At 38.8% G+C, this 6,097-nt stretch overlaps 1 protein-coding gene and 1 pseudogene across 1 annotated transcript in view; one reads left to right on the forward strand and one right to left on the reverse strand.

The window, feature by feature from the left end:
* The window catches only part of LOC113680827 (uncharacterized), a 49,580-nt gene extending 44,889 nt beyond the window's left edge, over positions 1-4,691 (reverse strand). The window contains exon 1 of the mRNA XM_089192291.1: positions 4,516-4,691. The gene's annotated coding sequence lies outside the window, so the exon portion shown is untranslated. The remainder of the gene's footprint in view (positions 1-4,515) is intronic.
* On the forward strand, positions 679-1,724 carry LOC113680828 (uncharacterized; annotated as a pseudogene).
* Positions 4,692-6,097: the final 1,406 nt, after the last annotated feature.

Raw genomic sequence — 6,097 nt, forward strand, 5'->3', positions numbered from 1 at the left:
AGAAATTTATAATTTTCACTAAACTACACGAAGCAACTGTTAACATACTCATGTTGATCTGGGATAAATGGACAACTTTTTCCAGTAAAACTTAAATTTTGTCACCGTAACGGCCAGTAATAAGCCAAAATTTGACTAAGCGTTTCTCGTTAACTTTGAAGATTTAGGAAACGTGTCTGAAATGGTAGCAGAAACATCGGAAGCGTCTAAAGATCAACAAAACGAAAGTGCTACCAATGAAAAAAACCTCTTCGAAAATTTATCCGAGCTTGATTTAGAAAGATACTTGAGGCTAAACAATCATACAAGACCAAGAAAAACGCTCACGGGTGTGTTTCTACGTCCAAGGGCGAGTTTTAAATTTAAATTGATATCTTTTTCTTGCATGGTTAAAAATAAACATATGAAATGTTGCAACCTGACATGATAAACAATCAACAGAAACAATAAGATTTTGCAATCCAATTTTGTCTTAACTGATACAAATTCTGTCACAAATACAAGTTTTGTTTTGACAATAAATCGATTTATTTCCCTATTTTCTTGTAATTTATTGCATGGTGCAAAGAGAAAAACATCCAAACGGAGCTGGAAAACATGATGATCGGTCAACTCGATGCAAATATCCGAGATTTTATGCAGAGGCCAGGAAAAAAGATGGCGACACATATGAGAAAAAGACCCGTCTTAGTTTCCGTCACGGCATCGAAAGATACCCAAATTAGCCAAAGTTCTCCAAAAGTCTAAAGATGTCAACAGATCCGAGATCTACCAGATCAAATGAGATACTTAACGCTTTACTTGATGAACCGAAGAAGCTCGGCAAAGAAAACAGGCAGCACAAGCCTACGCTGGAAGATGAAGAACTGGAGAAGCTAAAATCAACAGATGCGCTCTCTCACAACAATCCTCTTTCCCTCCTAGCAAATGTCTGTTTTCATATTGTTTTTTACTTCTGCAGACGAGGCCGTGAAAGGCAACGAGAGTTGCAGAAATCCAGCCACAAACTGGAAGTCGATGGGAGCGGGAGAAATTACGTGACCATGGCGTATGATGAAGTGTCTAAAAACCATTCCGGTGGCCTGAAAGATACCAGAAGCACGGAAAATATACACAAATGTATGAAATGGACAGTCCAAACGATGGCAATAAAGCTGTGAAGCTCTATCTTTCCAAACTCAACCCTAAAAGTTCTGCATTTTTCCAGTAACCCAGCCGAAACTGGGCGCCTTCCGATCCCGTGTCGTACGACAGCAAGACGCACGGCATCAATGATATTGACAACATGATGAAAGAAATTAGTCGAGCAGCTTAGCTGTCAAGAGTTTACACCAACCACTCGGTCTGTACCACAGCAATCACCCTCTGGTCGAATGCTGAAGTCCGTAACCGCCATATCATGGCGATTTCCGGCTCATTACAATTCACGTCCTTCAACCATCAGCTTCTGCACTGCAGCGAAGTCCTTTCCAGCCGTATCCAAGGGTCCAAGGCATTAGTTTCGGTTCAGAAATCGACCCACAGTGCTGCTAAGTCTGCTAAAGTCGTAGGAAACCAGCATTTGAGGCCAATGTCGTGTAATTTCGACTCCATTTTCAGCAAATGCACGACTCAGAATGTGCACGTCGTGGTCTCTTCGGCGAACCCTTAAAAATGACTCGTAAAATCCCAGACTTTTTAAAGGCTGCATTATTTTAAATGAATAAACTTAGAAGAGATTTCTTCCTTGACTTCTGAGCCAAGTATCTTGAGCTGGACGGCTTATGAGTGGTATTTTGATAAACTAACTTTTTCACTCGCAAATCTCAGCGCATAAAAATAATTGTATTTAAAAAGAGAGTCGTTCTATTTTTAGTATGCAACTGTACGGGAGGGAATAGGTAAATTGATCACTACAGAAAAGGCAATTTTTCAGGGTGAAAAATGCCTCGCTACGTGATAAAAGTGATGGACGATGTCTAACGTGCGTCAATCCAATTCGGAATGCACGCGGATAGTTGGGAGCGTGAAGGTAGTGTAAGAGATGCGCGAGGCGCAGCAGAGACTCTCTCTAGCTACCATTCCTTAACTGGCCAAGTTTTGAAATTAGTTGTCTATAGATGTCATTATAACATAGCTAGTAAATTTGTCTAATCAAATTCAATTGCGCGAGCATGCTTCACATTCCTATTGTGCACGCTCTTGACGTCAGCAAACAAATCCCTCGAGAAAAAATTTCCATCGGGTTGAAAATGTCATAAAAAAATTGGGTCATGCGTCAGCTGCGCGTTCGTCTACATATGAAGCACTTGGGAAGTTTGGAGAGCACTCGAGAAGATAGAATTGCTCGAGGCTACCCCTCATCGTTCGTGCTCTCCAAACTTCCCAAGTGCTTCATATCTCGATGAACGCATGCTGACGTATGAACCAATTGCTAATTGGAGATTTTACAATAGGTTCCTGCTAAGCTTGCGAATATCGAGATATGGATGAACGCAGCCAGTTGGGTAGCAAGAGAGCTGCAGCCCCAAGCAACTCTTTCGCTTGTATTGGACAATCTTGTCTTAACAAAATTTGTAATATTCACAAATAATATTTACCAGTCCAGAAAAGAGGCTAAACTTTTCCCCACTTGTAGCCAGCAAGTCCAGTTTTCGTTTTCCAGCCATGTTTGCATGGCGAGCAGTAAGAGAGCGGACAAAGAAATTTGGGCCATGATGGCTCAATAAGAATTTGATAGGAAAAGTGTGCGCTATGTTATAATTATAAATTATTCATATAAGTTATTTACATTTGACTACCAAAATGATTTTATCTTTGATTTCATTCCATGTTTTACATCAAGCTAACCGCCAGTTCATATCAGCAAATGTTTCCCTTTTTTCATTTAAAGTAAAACTATTTTAATTCAATAGTGTTGTGAAACTTTTTTGCAGTATTACATGAACACACTTGATGTAAAGATGATGCGAGAAATTTATAATTTTCATTATAGTACCTGAAGCAGCTATTAAAATGCATATGTTGATCGCGGATGAATGGATCAACTTAAGGCCTAATGAAGACATACATGTATACTGAATTCAAAATGTTCTGTAGATTTCGGTTTGAAAAGATCATTTTAAACCTTGAAACTTAAGTTGAAGAGAATCAATTTTTCCCCCACAACATCCTTAACTAAGGAAAAGGAAGAATTTCAGATGAGCCAGGAAAGCATGAGAAGATAAGAGAATTTCTGCATCATCTGTTTATCAGTTGGCACACGCCGTTTCATCTCATTCAAAGCACAGTGTTGAGAGAAATTATATTGAAAAGGGAAAATATTCAAGCAATTAATAACCTAGTGTAGTTCCGGTAAAGCTTTGGAACTCTTTGATAAGCTTTATTCCAAACGTTACAATTGCATTAAAACAAAAAGATGCGGCTCGTTGAAATTTCCGGAGAAACGGCAAGAGTGCACCCATGAAAACCCTATCAAAACCCTCAGATTTTCAGCTGTCATCCACCGTTTTTTTTTATCCAAAACGTTGCCTCTTCAAAACTTTTTGTCGGCACTTTCCCATTCAGGTGATACGTTGACGTAATTCGCGGTACTTGCGAGAAAGTGTCGTATAACGAGAAATGCACATAAAGTTGTTGAAAGACAGCGGTCGCTAATGGGGCGAGTTTTGGAATCGACCTTAGAATTGTTTTAATTTCTTTTCTGACAATAAGGTTGGAGATCAGAATAGTGCTGTAAAAAGTACACTGTTGATTTGGACAGGTTGAAAGTTAACAGCTCCATTGCAAGCCAGCGAGGATAAGCATCAGTAGCTGTTTTACTTTCACTTTCAGATTTTCAACAGCATTATAACACTGTTTACCGCAAGGCCACGGCACTTTTAGAATTCGTTCGATCGTTCGATCAACCTAAATTTGAAGCAAGTGCCAAATTTTAGTGGGCCTTGGAAGGCAATTGTGGAAACTTTGAAATTCAATGTAGACTTTCTGTTGCCTTGCTCAGTGCTAATTTGTCAAAAGTTATGGGTTTCCCGCTGTAGGGAAATGATAATAATAGTCAAGCTGTAGTTCTATTTTGCTGTCATTGTCTTTCCTCCGGTTTAGTATGCTAATTTTTCAAAAGTTGTGGGTTTCCTGCTGAAGGGAAATGAAAATAACAGTCAAGCTGTAGCTCTATTTCGCTGTTATTGTCTTTTCTCTGGTTTAGTATAGGTAATAGAGACCATAAGATACCCCGATTGAATTCCGGTGAATTACCGCAGCCGCACACTTAACATGTGGCGTGAATATCAACTTAAGTTACCCGCACTAAAAATTAAGAGGACTGGAAAAAAAAACTTCTTGACTTTTGGTTATCATGGCGGCTTTATGGCTCGATAAAGTTCATAAAAGCAGCTGGCATAATTTTGGTTGCAAAAAGACCACAAACAAGTCTACAGCATTCGTTGCTTCCAATGACCAATCAGCTGATTTTCGATCCTTTTTGATTTGACTTAACTTGGTAAAATACAAATGAGAGAGCACAAATTGACTTACCCTTTTGCTCATTTGACTTTTTTACTTTGCTGAACGTCGTTTGCTGGTCCTCTCATCTTCCCCGTCTTCTCGGTCAGTAACCACCCTTAAGGTGCCATCTACCCCGGATGAACGGGGTAGATAAATAAAACATAATTTCGAGTGTAATTTGGAGTTAGAAAGCACGAACAAATATTTCAAAGACTACAAAATTCCACTCGCCCTACGAGCTCGTGCAATTTGTAGTTTGAAAAATTTACGAGTGCTTATTACATCAAATAGCAAGCTAAATTATGTTCTTACTTGTTAGTAATTTACATAAGAAAAGCGTCACAGAAAGGTAAGACAGACGAAATTATGAAAGCGTACGCGCTATTTGTAATTTGCACTCGTCTTACAACTTTGCACTCGTTTTCAGCCAATTAGAAGCGCGTAATTTTGTCATGTCGATTATTTGTCAGATAATAACTCAAACATTTACATATAAATATACCATAAAAATTAACAAGGTGTGTTCGGTCCTTTTTGAAGATGATGCAACCTCCTTTACAAATCAGTTAAACAATCTGACAGTTTGCCCTGAACAATACAGCACCAGTCTCATTAGAAACTTACCCCCTTTATCCACTTGTCGGGTGTTAGATAGTTGGGTGGAGAAATCACTGGATGTATTGTATCATTGTATGCCCCAGCAGCTGAGCGAGAAATTTCAAATTTTTAAAACGCTTTACAGTTATTTCCGATCTTTGGCGACTTTGAATTGCAAACCGATTCTTTCTGTAAACGTTTTTAAAGTATTTTCTTGCTATCAGTCAATAGGTTACTATGGGCTTTAAAACGAGACTTGGAGGACCCAAGATAAATAAAACGTTTCAAAAATTCTTCTTCAGTTATCTTTGTGTCGCTTCAGTCTCGCTGTCAAGGAGTTTTTTTATTTTGTGAAGTTTTTATACGAAATAATTCATATTTGTACTGCGGTTGTAGATGAAAGTGAAATGTGATCATCGCAGTAAATTTTCCAATTTAAGCAATTGGAAAGAAGAAGCCTGAAAAAAAAAATCAGGGCTTCAACGGGATTCGAACCCGTGACCTCCGCGATACCGGTGCGATGCTCTACCAACTGAGCTATGAAGCCACACATTGGGAGCGAGGTCAATTTATTGAGTTCATATCTTCCCGTGCAGTGAAATGATGTGAAGTTTTTATACGAAATAATTCATATTTGTACTGCGGTTGTAGATGAAAGTGAAATGTGATCATCGCAGTAAATTTTCCAATTTAAGCAATTGGAAAGAAGATTCTTCTTTCCAATTGCTTAAATTGGAAAATCTACTGCGATGATCACATTTCACTTTCATCTACAACCGCAGTACAAATATGAATTATTTCGTATAAAAACTTCACATCATTTCACTGCACGGGAAGATATGAACTCAATAAATTGACCTCGCTCCCAATGTGTGGCTTCATAGCTCAGTTGGTAGAGCATCGCACCGGTATCGCGGAGGTCACGGGTTCGAATCCCGTTGAAGCCCTGATTTTTTTTTTTCAGGCTTCTTCTTTCCAATTGCTTAAATTGGAAAATTTACTGCGATGATCACAT

The sequence above is a fragment of the Pocillopora damicornis genome, chromosome 13, assembly GCF_964200805.1.
Source record: "Pocillopora damicornis chromosome 13, jaPocDami1.2, whole genome shotgun sequence".
Lineage (NCBI taxonomy): Eukaryota > Metazoa > Cnidaria > Anthozoa > Scleractinia > Pocilloporidae > Pocillopora > Pocillopora damicornis.